We start from the raw sequence: 16,195 nt of genomic DNA, 5'->3' as shown, positions 1-16,195 counted from the left end.
AAACCCACAACCCAAACCCTGCTGAGCTTCAGCAGCACCTGGTGAGAGGAGGCCGGTCTGTCTGCCCCCCCCCCCCCCCCCCCCCCCCGTCAGGATGGGCGGGTCGGAGGCGGGGCTTGGGGAGAAGGGGCGTGCTGGTCCTGGAACGGAGGTCCCTAATCCACCAATTCACAGCCTTACTGTTTTCATCATTTGTTCCTAGAAACCTGGACCCAGAAGCACAGCCTGCGGGCGCTGGCTCTTGCCGGGCTGGGGAAGGGGCACGCGCTTGGAGCGATGGCCTCGCGCAGCCGACCCAAAGCCCTGGGGCACCGGAAGCAGCCGAGGAGCTCCTTCCCAAGCACGGGGCGCGTGCAGGAGTGCGGCGTCCGAAGAGCACGCCGGGCCCCCTCGCGGGGGTCCACTGGCCAGATGCGGGGCAATCTGAGCATTAAAGTAAGTAATGGTGGTAACGATGTTAACGCCCTGAACACAGAACCCACGAGGCGGCCCTAACACACATGGAGAGACAACTGAACACACAAACGGAAAAGGGAGCGCGCCTCCGCGGCGGCTTGGCCAGTGAGAAACGTACGCATTATGACGTCATGAGAACGCCACCATTTGACAGCCATCGGGAAAATAAATCATCACTGAGTCCTAAAACTAGTGGGTGCAGTCTCCAGCACGGACCCTCGGCTGTACAAAACGCGTGGACTGGCTCGGCGGGGAAGGAAGCCGGCAGAGGCCCCTGAGGCGGGCAGGGGTCTAGCCGACCCCAGGCAGCCCTGCGGTCAGGGGTAAGAGGCCTGTTCCTTCCTGGTGCCCCTCCAATCCTGAGGGAACATCCAACAAAAGCAAATCCAGGAAGACTTCGAGATCAGCGGCCTCCAGCAGAACAAGGGATTCGTGGCTGTTCTCCTTTAAAGGAAACAAACAGGCAAACCTTCCAGCGGCCCTCAGGGCTCTTCAGGCGCCCACCCCCAGGCAGCGCCAGTCAGCCACAGCTGCCCACCAACTGCCCCAAGAGCTGGGGCTGACCCCCTCTGCCACTCACGGGGCCAGCGCCTTCCTGCTTCTCAAACTCCAGCCCCACCAAGTGCCTGCGGAGAAGCCTGCACTGCCTCAGGAAGCAGCAGCTGAGCGCTTCCTGCCAGCGCGGCTCAATCGCAGGGCATCAGGGTACAGCTGACTAAGTGGCATCTCCCCACAGCACGTGCCCCCAGGGGCCTGGGCTGGCCTCACCCTGAGGGCCAGAGGCCGGAGACCATCTGCCCACCAGGCTCTTGGGACACAGTGGCTCAGCAGGCCCTTGGAATGAAAGGGCTCTTGTTGCACAAGACACACCTCGGGGCTTATTTCTACAAATGGAGAGCATCTGCTCCAAGCAGGACGCCCAGGACCTGCCAACAGGGGCGTGAGACAGAGGCGTCTGACTCAGAAAAGAACAGGAGGGTTTTTTCTCCATGGAAAGCAGAGTCAAATGGGTGCCGGGGAAGGCGCCGCAGGGCCGCTGGTTAAAACACCTGAAGCTCACCGTTCTGCAGCAGCTGGGCCTGGAATGGACTGCACATTCCCCAAAAGGCTCCCAAAGAGCCCTGGCTCTGAGTGGACCCCAGAAGCTACGAAGACTCAAACTAGCAGTCACCTTTGCAGAAGCCAGTCCCACCGTGACGCATGGAAGCGTGGGTGGGCAAGTTCCCTGGAAGAGCCGCCTGCTCCAGGCCCTGGAGCTGGGAATGCGAAGGCCTTGGCCTTCGTGCCACACACGGACGGACGGGCTGCCCCGAGCTCCCTCTCCTCCAGCACAGAGAAAATACACAGAAAATCCTGAATTGTGCGTCTTTATTTCTCCTCCTGGGTTTCCATGCCTGAAAGGCACACAGGCTGAAGCTCTAAAATGTGTAAAGCTCTCTGTATCCGAAATTCACAGTGATTAACATACTGTGTTTTAAGACAGCAAACCCTAACCCTTCCGAGTCCAGAGAGGAGGCCCTTCAGCCCGCGGCAGGCAGGGCTCTCGGCTTTCTGCAGGCAATGCCACAGTCGTGTGGGGGGGGGGGGGGTCACCAAAAACCAAACAAAACCAAACAAAAACTCTCCAGTGACGTTATGAAAAGTGAAGCCTCCTGGGGGAAATAAATAAAACTAAATGCATGGGGAGTATCAGAAGAGAACTGGAATAAAGGATAAAGGAGGGAAACGGACTTGGCCCAGTGGTTAGGGCGTCCATCTACCACATGGGAGGTCTGAGGTTCAAACCCCGGGCCTCCTTGACCTGTGTGGAGCTGGCCCATGCGCAGTACTGATGCGCGCAAGGAGTGCCCTGCCACGCAGGGGTGTCCCCCGCGTAGGGCCCACATGCAAGGAGTGGGCCTCATAAGGAGAGGCGCCCAGTGCAAAAGAAAGTGCAGCCTGCCCAGGAATGGCGCCGCCCACACGGAGACCTGATACAACAAGATGACGCAACAAAAAGAGACACAGATTCCCGCGCCACTGACAACAGAAGAGGACAAAGAAGACGCAGCAAACAGACACAGAGAACAGACAACCGGGGTGGGGGTGGGGGGGAGAGAAATAAATAAATCTTTAAAAAAAAAAAGGATAAAGGAGGGGGCAGGTTTTTTAAAAATGCAAATCACAGAGCAGGTGTAGCTCAGTGGTTGAATCCTCTCTACCTCCTTTAAGAAAAAAAAAAGGCAAATCAATGGTGGGAAACTGCTGAAAAAAGCCGCGGCTTCCGAAAGAGAGCAGGTGTCCAAGGTCAGGAGGTCAGCCCAGGGTGCAAGCTCTGCCCCCATAGGGGGTGGGGCAGGTGATCCTAGCAAAAGCTGGAGTCCACAAATCGCACAAAAGATACCTATTTACAGTCTTCCCTCAGACCTATTTATTACTTCAAGACCTATTTACTTCACATTGTTATGCAGAATGCTTTGTGTTTTTACAAAGAGGAAAGAACACTCCCAACCTGAGTCAGATCCTGTCGTGCAGCTGGGACAGGAGGGGTGAGGGGCCCAGATGGTGAGGGCAGGCGGAGCGGTGCCGTGGGCCAGGCTTAGCCCTCCCACAGGAGGGCTCCCCAGGGGCCTCTCTGGGGACCTGTTGTGCACCTGTTGTGCACTGCAGCAGGCTGCCAGGCCCAGTTACAGTCCACTTAAAGAGGGCGAGAGGGTGTCGACTGCAAAACCACAGAGCAGACAAGAACAGCCAGGAGGAGGGCCTGGGCCAAGCCTGTGGGTCCTGAAGGAGCCTGCAAAGCACCTGTGAACCTGGCTGAAGGCAGGTCTGCGCTGGATCCTAGTGCAGCAATGCATCAAAGGAAAACAGGATGCAAGCGAGCTACGGGACAAAAGCCCACCACCTTTTCAGCTTTAAAGCCTCTCGCGGGGCTTTAATTTTGGAATTCAGGGTTTTGGTGTGTCCCACTGGATCCTAACAGCTATGTGGCTAACCAAATGGTTAGTAAAGCCCCTTGGCTCCCTCCAAGACCTCCTGCCCAGGGGACCTGCGCTGCAGGAAACACACACAACCCAGAGTGGCAAACAATGGGAGGAAAGCCCTGGCTGGGCGGACGGGGGCAGGCGGGTGAGACTGGGCAGAGAAGGGGTACAGGGAAGTCCACTTCCCCTCCAGGAACCTGTGGCAAAACAGGCTCAGAGTTAACCCCAGACCCCAGGCAGGGAAGGGGGAGCTAAGCACAGAGAGCTTCTGCCTTGCTGTTTCTGTACTTATTTTCTTGTAGCAAGCCTGGCTCTTTCACCAAGTCAGGGGGCATTTCCAAGCAGCTTCAACTCCAGGTCTGTGGTCTCCGGGCTGACCATCAGAGACACCTGTGGAGGTGCCGCCACAGCCCTGCAGAACCAAGGGAAATGCCCAGCAGGAGAGAGGCCTCTGATAATCCCACCTGATGGCATTTTCTTCCAGATCTGGCAAGAGGTTCAAAGTCCTGAAAGGCCATTTTAGAGCTACAACTACGAAACCAAAAGGAGTACAGCTAACAAGTTTCCAAACTCAGAGGGCAACTTACATGATGGAAACAAGCTGCCAGGTTACCCAGCGGGCCAGTGGCCACGCTGGACTCAAACCCCAGGCCCCGCTCCCCAGCCATCCCCAGACACTCGCAGGCCCCCTGCTCTGACTCAGACCCCAACAAGAAAGACGTGCAAGTAAAGAGGTCCAGGCATGTGCCTGGGGGTGGCTGGTGCTCTGCAAACTCCTGCACTTGCACATGCCCTCAACGCCTCCCCACATATACGAAGTCAGACGCCCCCCCCCCATCCCAGCCACTATACCCTGATGCAGAAGAGGCGGGACCCAATCAAAACAAAAGAGCTGTGGTACAGCTGGGGGAACTAAGGGTGCAGCCGGAGAACCAGGGGTACAGCTGCGGGGCCTGGAGGTGCAGCCAAGGAAATAGGGGTGCAGCTGGGGGATCTGGAGGTGCAGCCGGAGTATGGCAGGGGCTCAGTGGGAAGACTGATGTCCCAAGGGCTTCCGCAGATGCTACACAGCCTGCTGCCTGCAGCCTACCTCGGAATCAAAAGGCAGAACAAAGGAAAATGGCTGTGGCTCTGCAGAGGGGATGGCTGCAGGCCGGCCTGCCTGAGAGCAGGCTTTTTTACAGCTGGGAGGGCTCAAGTGAGTAACAGGGTGCCAGGATGAGCACCAGCACAAGGCAAAAGGGGCCTTGGGGGGGCAGGCAGCAACGCAGGCATGCAACTGGCCCCCATCCAAGGGCACGCCTAAGGGTAGATCTCGTGGCGGGCACGTGATCAGCTGGGGCACCGGGCACCTGCACCCCCACCCCCTCCCAGCTGCTCAGAGCACTAGCGGGGGGGGGGGGGGGGGGGGGGGGGCGCGGTTCCGGCACAGCATGGGGCCCTGGGGGGATCCTGGTACCCACAAGGCATGGGCCCCATCTGACCTTCCCCAGGGAGAGGGGTCTGGGCAGCAACCTGAGCCAAGAGCAGTCCACCACAGTAGGCTCCTGCCTCTACAATCCCAAAACTGCACAATGGGAGGCAACAGGAAACCAGGGCAGTGAATGGTCCCACTGTCCATCCCGGCCCACCGGGCTGCAGTAGAGACCTCTGAGCCCCAGGTGCTGAGCTGCAGCATGGGAAGCCCTGGGCTGCACAGTGGCCACGGGGCAGGAGGGCCATGCGGGCAGTGGTCAACTCAGAGGCCCAGCAGGGCCAAGGGGTGGGGAAACTTCTGCTCACAGCAGAACACCCACGAGTGCACCAGGTAAATGTTACCACGCAGGCCTTGACAAGCTCAGGGTGCCACTGGGACCCCAGAGCAGAAGGCCAGGGAAGTCAGTGCCCAGCTCCACACCACCCACTTCCTGCGCTCACACTCAAAGCCTCTCCTGCACCCCTATGTCCCTCTCCGGGTGCACAGGCCTCCGGCAGGAGCCCTGCCCCCACTGCGGACCCCCCAACTCTAGTTGCCTCCAACTGTAGAAATGCAAGATCCCTCTAGAAGAAAACCTCAGAAACATTCATTCTCCCTCCTAGAACCAAAGCTGCTGCTTCTCACCCCCCTCCAAGTCCAGAAGTCTCCACCTCACACAGAAGTGCACTCAAGCAAAGCATCCTGCAGCAGGGCTTGGAGAAGCAACAGGCTGGCGGCCCCCCAAGGCCCATCAGTGGGTGGGTCATCCACACAGGGCTGCACGTTGGAAGGGGCAGGCTGGCCATGTGAGGGCGAGGGTGTTCAGCAAGTGTCCCGAGGACAGGCGGCCAGCGCCAGGAGCGGAGATGCGGAGGAGCTCCACAGCTGGGCACAGAAGGTCAGGCGTGGAAAACAGCTTGCTGCTGGGTTTCTACCATGTGCACAATTTTAAAAATAAAAATGGTAAACCTAGTGAGGGTTTAAAACGCCTAATGCTGTGATTCGGAGGCACAAAAGATTTTATATGTGGCTCTCTGCAAGCAGTTTCTGTTATCTACAGAGAAGGGAGAAGAAGAGAGAGGGGAAGGAGGGGGAGGGGAGGAGAAGAGGGGAAGAAAGGGGAGGAGAGGGGATGGGGAGGGGAAGAAGAGGGGAGGGGAAGAAGAAGTGCAGAGGGGGAGGGTCTGCCAGCATCTGTAACGAAGACTTACCAAATCAGAATTCCCTGCTAATAACACCCCAAGTCCCAGAAAGACACAAGTGGATTCTGACAAAGGCAGAGAGGAACCCCAGTTATTCCACCACAGCTCTGCAGGCCCACCCTCTCTGCAGCTTGGGTGATGGAGGGGGCTGCACCCCTGTGTCTCCAACAGGGACCCTTCCCAGGGCCTCCCCAGTCCTCAGCGAGGCGTCAGGAGCCCGTCCCAGCTTCAGCAGGGAAAGTTACTGCAGCAGATTCCTAGGCCTGGCCCCATGCCAAGGATGGCTAAAAACAGTTTCCCCAAAATCCCAGCTCACATCCACAATCTCCATGCACCTCTCAGGAAACGGAAGCTGCAAAACGGAGTTGTGAGATGCATTTGTCTATTTCCTCCTTGCAAAGGGACATGCATACGTTGCCTACAAGCCTCCCTCCGCTGTCAGTAAGTCCCAGTACTCAACAGCAGGGACATTTCCTCTAGGAACACACCCCCAGTCCCTCCCACTTCTGAGGGTCTGACCCCCACCAGGCAGCACTGGCCAGACCACCTGCTGAGAATGGGGTACAGTGGAATGCAGGACCCCCAAGACAGCACAGCAGCACCGGGAGTTCCTGGTGGCCTGCCCAGGCCCCAAAGACCGGAGGCATGTGCTGCCCCACAGGCCCCACAGGAAGCTTTCCCGTGACCGACAGAATGCTCAGCAAGCAGACCAAAATTCAGGGCCAAACTCGATTTCCCAACTAGGAGAAGTGGCAGCACGTGGGCTAGGCGAGCCTGGCCCCTCCCCAGGCCCCTCTGCAGGCCGGCCCCTCCTCTGGGGGGAGCAGCAGGCCCCCCCTGCAGCAACCGCTGGCCTGCACCGCACCTGTCTTGCCAGGGGAGCTTCAGGGTTATCCTTGCCCCAGGGCCCCTGAACAGAGCCTGCCACTCCCCACCCCTGGGCCCAGGCCGCCCCTTCTCGCAGCACCTGCCTTTCAAAGGAGGCGGCCAGAGCTGCTTGGCGCAGGCCCTGGAGTGCGCGCCTCAGGCTGGGGAGAGATGCCCAGCCCAGTGGGGCAGACAGAGCCTTGAGCCTGCAGGACTGGTTTCCCCAGATGGCGCAGCAGGAGCTCAGTTTCAGGGGCCAAGCAGCAAGGGCCACCCAGAGTCAAGGGGGGTGCTGGCAAGAAGTGAGGCATGGGGAGGCCCCGTGGTCTGCGGCACGGAGAGGCAGGAGAAAGCCATCCACGAGGGGCTGAGCCGGGGGACGCAGGGAAGGAGGCCAAAGTCCGAGCTCCCTCCTGGTGTGGGGGGGAGGCGCAGAGCAACGCGGAGCCCAGGGACAAGGAGCAGCAGGCGCTGGAGAGAAACGCACTTGGGTTTCTGGGTTTCTAGGCTAGGCCCCTCCCTGGCCAGCGCTGAAGTGCAGGGGTGAGGGGTGCGCTCAGGCAGTGGGGTCACTGGGCCTGGGGCCGAGGCCAGCCCCCTCCCAAGCCCGAGGAACAAAACCCAGGGGAGAGGGCCCAAGACAGGACAGCCAACCAGGCTGCCGTGACACCAGGACGGTAACCTGGGGAGAGTCACCACGCGGCCACGAGAGCCGCCCCTGGAGCCGCAGAGGCAGAGGGACAGGCGCAGCCATGTAGGCGCCCCAATGCAACGCTCCTGCTGAGGAGCCCCCGAGGCCAGAACTGCTGTAGAGGATGTGCAGAAGTGTCCGCTTTCCTGCATTTCCACCTGCCACTTCCCGGGTGCCCCGCGGGCTTCGGATGCTCTGAGCACAAGACCCTGCCTCGGACGGGGTCCTGGGAAATGCTGCGGCCTCGGCCCTCCAGGGTGCAGAGAGGGCTCTCCAGGGGACACTCCCTCCTGGGCTCATGAGGGCCCAAGAAGTGGGTGTGCAGAGCCAGCTGCTGGCGAGCCTGTGCCTGGGCGGGGATGCAGCTCCCCAGGGCCTTCTTGACCCGAAGCAGCCCCAGGAGAACAGAGGGGCAGCCTGGACTCTCCGCCCTGCAGGCAAGGAAACCGAGTCCAAGGAAGGAAAAGCAAAGACCTGCCAGGTTACACAGCCACTGCCCGCCCCAGGCTGGACTGTTACTCATCTCTGTGTTTGGTCAGCAGATGCACTTCCTGCCCCCAGGCCCGTGCTGTCCCAACTCAGCCACTTGTTCCAGCTACACCAAAACTGCGGCTACAGCAGAAAACAGGAGTGGGGACAGGGAACCGTGCTTGAGACGCGCCGGCTTTCCCCTCCAAAGGTCTCCCAGTTCCCTGGGACTCTGGCGACCGGCCCAGTGCTGCCCTCCCCACCAGTCCACACATGGGAAAACAAGGCCAGGAAACGTGCGGTAAGCTACACGCACGCACCCCCCGGCACTGCTGGAGTCAGCAGAGGCCAGCAGCCCAGTTCCCTGGGCAGCCAGGTGGAAAAATGCAAGTGACAGAGGGGGCCAGCTCCTCCCCAGACCAGAGAAACGCCCGGCCCCCTGGCATGCCTATTCCCCAGTGAGGGCTCACCACCTCCTCTTCCCACAGCCTTGTGCAAGCTCAGCGAATCCCACCAGGGTTCCTCTACTTCTGCTTTCAGGACAGGCAGCTGCCAGCATGGCAGGAGGGGACTGGGAAGGGCAAGCAACCAAGGGCTGAGCTGCGAGGGCAGTGGGGTGAGAGCCTGGAGCCAGAGCTGCCAGCATGGGGAATGGTGCTAGTGAGAGCTCTTTGCCTGCACGGAGTTGTCCCGAGCCTATGAATGTCTGTAGGAGAGACCCAAAAAGCTCAGGTAACATGCCCAGGATCCCCAGGAGTGGCACCTCTTAGTACCCCATCATGCATTCTTCTGGCATGGCAGCTCAGGCCCACTATAACCTAAAGAGCATTCTTGGATTAATTTGATAGCACCAAGATCCTCCCCCGGGAGAAGTCAGAGGAAGACGGGCAGGAGGCATTTATGTTCACCAAAGGACCTGCTGGAGCTGGTGAAATGCCACTTCCGACGAAGGCTTGAAGAGCCAGGGCTCTGTGTCTCTGACCAGGGACCAGCAGCACTGACAGCTCGGCATGGGCCCTTCGGCAGGACAGCACAACGCAGACACGGAGGAGGTGTGGGTAAGGGAGAAGCACGCCTCTGCTGCCTGCAGCCTCGAAGTTCAGGGACTGGAGCCGCCCAGTGATCCAGCAGCTCCAACCCTCCTGGCCTTGGGGGGGTGGCAGCGATCGCCATCAGCAGGGTTCAGGCACTGGGTGCCCAGGTTATGCGGACATGTGAGGGTGCTCTCAGAGGTGAGTGAAGCGCACAGAAGGACCCGGTGGTTTTGCCAGGCCTGCTCAGCTTTCAATCAGCCTCACTCACATCTGGGAAACAAGGAGGCCACGTTCACAGTGAACCCCAAGCACTTATTCTGGGCCCAGCATCCTCACCTGTCCAGTGGGGCGGTATAGCCAGGCATGCACGAGAGGTTAGGAGTGAAGCTTCCAGGACAGTGGCTAGTGCTTTAAGGCTAAGTTTAAGTACACACTCCCATTATCAGCGCTAGTAAGCCCCTCGTGATGCCACCACAGCCCTGGCCATCAGCCCCACTAGCTCGTAAACCCAGGGCTGCCACCCTGAATTCGACCCCAGCTGCAGTTCACTAAGCAACAAGTCACATCCCCAAGCACGTGGCCTCGGCTGAGGACTCAGAAAATGTTTCGGGAACCCAGGGCTCCCCGATCTTTGGCCTCCGGTGCAACATCATTACCACCCAGTCCTGCAGGACAGGTTTCCTGCCCCACCTCCAGCCTCACCCTCCTATTCCCACACCTGGGCAGGTAGGTGCCCTCACCTGTCCTCCCCAACTGGCAAAGGGGACAGCCCAACCTTCTGCAGCCCCATCCTCTGCGTGTCCTTTCTCCAGGAGACCGCCACAAGCCTCCAGGAACCCCAACAGGCATACAGTCCTGTTTGCTGACAAGCTGAGCGCACAAGCCACACTGCCAAGCAGCTGCTACCTGCTCAGCTTGGGCTCCAGGACCATTTGGGGCTCTGGGTTTGGGAGTGTGAGCCTGGCACGGTGCCTGAAACTGCACCTGGGCTTGCAGGACACACCAACGGTGCCATCAGGCAGCACCTGCAGATGAGCGCAGGTGTGGGGCTGGAAATATCAGGGCAGGCACCAAAAAGTGAGACGAGACCACTCTCCTGGCCCCAGATGAGGTCCAGGGATCCTCAGGGAGGCCGGGAGGGCATATGGATCCCAGGCCGAGGGTGCCAGGGGGCAGCAGGGGTAGCTAGTGGCTGAGCGCCTGCTTCACCATAGAACATCCCGGGTTCAATCCCCCATACCTCAAAAAAAAACTTAAAAATAAATAAATACAGAAGGTGCCAAGGCCCAGGAGGGTCTGGAAAAATGGTGCTTGGCCAGCCACCAAGGCGGGTAGAACCGACGGCCGCCAGGTTTGCCGGTGCTCTGAGGGCCGGGGCCTCACTATCAGGAAGGGTGTGCCCACCACCGAGCAGGCCTAACTTCCCTTAAGAGGCCAGGGGGCAGGGGCGGACTTGGAGGGTTTGACAGATAGCTCTGCCCACTCCAGCCCAGTCCACGCGGAGCCCCCCCCTCAGGGCCCGGGGCGAGCAGACAACTTTACCGAGTCCCCACGGCGAGGCCCGCTGCTCGATCCCGGCGAGCGCGTCCCACACGGGCGAGCGCGTCCCACACGTCCTGAGACTGCAGTCCTCCACACGTCCACTTCGGACCCACCACACGCCACCCCTCCCCAAACGGAGCAGAGGCCAGGGACGAGCTAACCCCAGAACCGGGACCCACTCGGCTGGTTTTGATCCTTCGCACAACCTCCGGCGGAGAACTCAGAGAAGCCGGATCCACCTCTCCTCAAACTCGGGCCGCCCCAAACACGCGCAGGACGCAAGAGGGTGCGGGGGACTTGGAAACGCCCACGAGGAGGCAGGGCGGCCCTCCGTGGCCGGTGCCCACCCTCCACTCCTGGCCCAGGGCCTGGCAGGAGGCCCCGCACGGCCCGAGACCCCGCTGAAAGGCGCGCCCCTCGCGGGGCCGGGGGCCAGGGGCCGGGGACCAGGGACAGGCCCGGGGACGGCCCAGCCCCACCCTCCCGGGGCTCCCAGGCACGCGGTGGGGGACGCGAGCGACTGGCCCGGGCGCCCCGGGAGCTGGGCTCGGCGGTGCGGGCCGCGGCCTGCGGACCCCCGGGGCAGACAAAGCCGGGCCGCCCCCGGCTGGAGGACGGCGCGCGAGGGACGAGGCCGGGAGCTGCGCCAGCCCCCGGGGCCACTCGGCGCGGGGGGCGGCGGGCGGGCGCGCAGGCCCGGCGCTGGACTCACCGGGCGGCGCGGGGCGGCTCGGCCGAGGAAGTTGGAGCAAGTTCGGCGGCGCCGGGCGGAGGGCGCGACTCGGGCGGAGCGCGGGGGGCGGGCCGGGGCGGGGCCGGGGCGCGCGCGGCCGGGAGGAGGGGGCGCCGCTCCCCGCCGCCGCCGCCCCGCCCCCGGCCCGCCTCCTGCCCGCCTCCTGCCCGCCCCGCCCGCCGCGCCGCCCGCCGGGCCCTCCGCCCTTTGTTCGCCTGGGGCGGCGCCTGCCGGGCGCGCGGGTGCGGCCGAGGGGAGGCCGCGAGGCGGAGGTCGGGGTGGGCTGCGGGGGGCGGGCGAGGGCGTTTGGAGAGTGGCTTTGTTGAAAATAGGAGGTTGAGGATGGGGGGGCGTCTCCAAGAGAACGGCAGGAAATTAAGGGTTTTATTTCGTTGCGACTCGTGCGGGAAGGACTCGCTCCTTCGAGACTCGGTGCTAAGAACACCTGGGTCTGTTTGGACCGCCCGCCGAGGTTCGTGCGGATCTAGGGGCCCGGGGGCCGCCGCCGGCAAAGAGAGGTAGCCTCACCTTGTCACTTCCGGGGGTAAAAAGGCCGCCGCCCTGCTCCCGCCCGCCGGTGCCCGGTTCTTCAACTCATTCAGGTGGTCTTTGCCCTCTGGTGGACAACAGGAAGCACAAATCTATTAAAACTGGGCCAAGGCCTCCGGACAGAGAAGCTTTGGACAGCCAGCAAAAATTGGCAGGAACAGCTTTCTCAAAGCTCCGTAAAACAGGTAAAAGGCTGCAGTAATAGGCCAGCACCAAAAAGAAAAAAGAAAAACTCTTAAAAGCAGTGGGGGCGCCTTCCCTGCCTGGTTTCCGCTCCCTCCCCTCCCAGCAGTGGGACGGTTCTGGAGGGAGCAGAGCCCTTTGTGGCCGGTATGTCTAGGGTGGGCTGAGGGACTCAGGTCCCAGAATCTGCATGTAGACAGCAGCTCACCAGGCTCCAGCCAGACGCCGTGGGAAAACAGCCAAGCAGGGGTTGCTGCTGTAGGCCGTGGAGAGCTGCTGGACAGGGAGTGGACGTAAGCCCAAGAGAAGCAGTGCTAGGGGCCCAGGGATAGCTTGAAGCTCACTGCATGGAAAAGTCCTGAAGGACAGCGTCCCATACAGGTCAGCCTGCCAAGACTGGGAAGATGTTTTCTTTCCTTCCCTTCCTTCCTTTCTTTCATTGTTGTTTTTAGTTCCTAGCTTTCTAGGAACACTGTGTCCTAACCCTAGTTGGATACAAGCTTAAGGAATGGACATGACACCTCAGAGTGTAAATTCCAGTGATAACACATTAGAATATCAAAATGTCTCAGGTTTCAACAAAAAATTAAAAAACACAAGCAGGAAGTGACAGCCTAAGCAAAGCGGATTAGTGCATTAGAAATCATTATTGAGGAGTACCAGCCCTGGGACGTAACAAAGAATGCAAAGAATGGTCCTAAATATGCTTAGAGAGGCAAAGGAAAACATGAACAAAGAACTAAAGGAAATCAGGAAAATAACAGATGAACGCAAAGAGGTTATCAATAGAGAGATGGAAATTATGAAAAGGCACCAAACAACTGAAGTTCTCAGTAACTGAAATTAAAAATTCCCTAGGGATTTCAGCAGCAGATTGGAGCTGAGGAAAGAAAGAACCCATGGACTTGAAGATTAAAGATAAGACAATTGAAATTACACAGTTTGAGGGACAGAAAAAAGGAAGAGTGAAGAAAAGTGAACAGAGTCTGAGGAACTTGTGGGACACCAACAAATGCACCAATATACACCTTGTGGGGTCCCAGAAGGGGAAGAAAGAAAGAGACAGACAGAATATTCAAAGAAATAATGGTTGAGAACTTCCCAAATTTGATGAAAGACACAAATACACAATCCAGGCTGCTCAACAAACTCAAAATAGAATAAACCCAAGTAGACCCACAGGATAATACTTTCTGCTGAAACTGTCAAATACCAAAGATAAAGAGAAAAATGCCGAAAGCTGCAAGAGAGAAGCAATATGTCATGTACAAGAGAACCTCAATAAGATTAAGTGCCAATTTCTCATTGGAAACCTTAGAGACAGTGGGGGACATATTTAAAATGCTGAAAGTAAAAAACTGCCCACCAAGAATCCAGCAAAACTGACTTTCAAAAATGAAGGAGAAAGTCTAAGACATTCCCAAATAAATAACAGCTGAGGGAGTTTGTCACCACTAGACCAGCCCTACAAGAGAAGCTACCGGGAGTTCTACAGGTTGCAAGGAAAGAGCACTAAACAATAGATGGGAGGTGCACAAAAAGATAAAGATCTCCAGTAAGGATAATGGCAGGGATAAATATTAAATATACATGTCATTGTACTTTTGGTTTGTAACTGCATTTTTTATTACCTATAGGATCTAAAAGACAATTGCATAACATGTAATGAAAAATCAGTGGCTTGGTCCTCAATGTATAAACATGTAGTTTGTGATGAGAACTCTTTAAAGATGGGGGGGATGAAGGGATATAGAATCATCATTGACGTTATCAAAGCAAACAAGATTATAGATGGATGTAGGATGTTAAATTTAAGACCCATGCTGACTACTAAGAAAACACCAAAGAATATGAAGGCTCCTAGAGAAGACTGAAATTAGAGTATACGTTGCCAGAGGAGGGGAGTAGGGGAAATGGGAAGTTAATAAAAAATCGGTGTAGGGTTTCTGTTTGGAGAGATGGGAACATTTTAACAATGGAAGATGGTGCAGATACCACAACACAGTGAATGTGATTAATTCCATCAAATGGTTTGCTTGAGAGTAGATGAGATGGGAAAGTTTATGTGGTAATCTGTTTCAAGGATTCATAAAAGAATTTCAAACTGTCACAAACCTCAAGAATTCCGCCTTAGCCACACTGAGTTTGAGATGCCCATCAGAAATCCGATGGGTCTGTCCAGTCATTAGGTGCTCAGAAGAGAGCCCTGGCAAGTTTGCAAAAACAAAAAGGTTACTGGGGGTGGGAATTGGAGGAAGTGGTAGGGAGTTATTGCTTCCTGGAGATCAGGTTTCTATTTAAGATGATTAAGTTCTGGAAGTTGTGATGGTTACTCTTGTGAGTGTACTTTATGTCACTGAGTTGTACACTTAAAAATGGTTGAAATGGTCAATTTTAAGTTATGTATGTTTTAGCACAATTTTAAAAAGTATCCTACGGTGACATCACAAGATTCCTAATGTTTAGAGAGCCACCATACCTGCTCTGGGATGCCTACCACTTGACTCTGTATATGAGAGAAGGAAAGAAACTTGCCTTATTTAAGCCTCTGTTTTCTGGCACTTTCAGCCATATCTAATTCTGATTTATACCAAGGGTTATGTTAAAATATGGATGTTATTAGAAAGCAAATTTGCACACTGAGGCAGTTCAGGATTATTTATGAATCCCCAAAAGAGACAGATTTTGTTTGTAAACTAATCTGTTCCTCTGGGTGTGATACCCTTTGACTAAGTGCAGCTGATGGGCCTTTGACTAGATTACCTGTTCAGATTAGGGCTTTTGGGTGGCAGACTTGGCCCAGTGGTTAGGGCGTCCGTCTACCACATGGGAAGGTCCGCAGTTCAAACCCTGGACCTCCTTGACCCGTGTGCAGCTGGCCCATGCGCAGTGCTGATGCGCGCAAGGAGTGCCCTGCTACACAGGAGTGTCCCCCATGTAGGGGAGCCCCGCGTGCAAGGAGTGCGCCCCCATAAGGAGAGCCACCCAGCGCGAAAGAAAGTGCAGCCTGCCCAGTAATGGCGCTGCCCCACACGGAGAAGTGACACAAGATGACGCAACAAAAAGAAACAGAGATTCCCGTGCTGCTGACAACAACAGAAGCAGACAAAGAAGATGCAGCAAATAGACACAGAGAACAGACAACCCGGGTGGGGGTGGGGGGGAGGGGAGAGAAATATAAATAAATCTTTTAAAAAAAAACAAGATTAGGGCTTCTGATTTTCAGCTTGAGTGTCCACCTCCTTTACTGGTTCTGATATAAAGGGACACTCACACAGACTGACACACAGGAAGAGACAGCGCTGTCATTTTTTATCCTGCCATGTGACAGAAAGGAAGGACTCAAACAGCTGAGCCTGGGGAGAGAGGCGCCATCTTGCCTGATACTTTACAGCTGAATTTGGAAGAGAGCAGAACAGCAGAGACTGATACAGAAGGCCCAGAAAGAAACAGGCCCTATGCCAGGAGAGAGAGGAACCCTAAGAGACAGGCCATATGCCAGAAGAGAGGGGATTTCACTTAATCACGGAGCCTCAAGAGGAAGAGGAAGCCCAGAGGGGAAGGCAGAGACCTGCCAGGGATCTGCGACCATCTTGCTTCAACACACAGCAGCTCACATTGGTGAGAAGGAAACCCTGAGTTGGACTTTTTACAGCCTTGGAACTGTAATAAATACCCAAATAAATACCTTTCATAAAGCCAACAGATTTCTGGTACTTTGCACTTGCAGCCCTTTGGCAGACTGATACACACAGTGATGAGAAAGATCCAGGAGAGAAGGCAGAGTATCGCGGTGAGACGGGTGGAATGTGCATATGCATGGAGGGTTACCTCTGATGAAAAGGTTCCTCCTTCACTGTTAAGGGGGAGACAGGTGAGGCAGAGGGGATGGTTTCCAGGAATGGTTGGGGGTGGATGGGAAGAGGGTCACTCACATCCCATGATTTCTGCTTGTTCCTGGAACAAGGAAGAAAGGGAAGGTGAGGCCAACTTTGTGAGCCTTGGACTAGGTGATGTTGGACGTCCCCCAGCCCCAGCCGTTTGGGGGAGA

The 16,195-nt window shown here is 57.0% G+C and overlaps 1 protein-coding gene across 3 annotated transcripts in view; it reads right to left on the bottom strand.

Moving 5' to 3' along the window:
- The window catches only part of TSPAN14 (tetraspanin 14), a 58,120-nt gene extending 46,633 nt beyond the window's left edge, over positions 1-11,487 (bottom strand). Inside the window, exon 1 of one of the 3 annotated variants that reach the window (XM_058299382.2) lies at positions 11,392-11,487. The gene's annotated coding sequence lies outside the window, so the exon portion shown is untranslated. Of the gene's footprint in view, positions 1-10,679; positions 10,834-10,858; positions 10,934-11,391 lie in introns of those variants that run through there. The other 2 variants (XM_058299383.2, XM_058299384.2) reach the window with 2 other exon arrangements.
- Positions 11,488-16,195: the final 4,708 nt, after the last annotated feature.

This window comes from Dasypus novemcinctus, chromosome 6, assembly GCF_030445035.2.
Source record: "Dasypus novemcinctus isolate mDasNov1 chromosome 6, mDasNov1.1.hap2, whole genome shotgun sequence".
NCBI classification, from domain to species: Eukaryota; Metazoa; Chordata; class Mammalia; order Cingulata; family Dasypodidae; genus Dasypus; species Dasypus novemcinctus.
The sequence above is the reverse complement of the archived record's forward strand: the minus strand, read 5'-3'. Positions and strand labels throughout refer to the sequence as shown.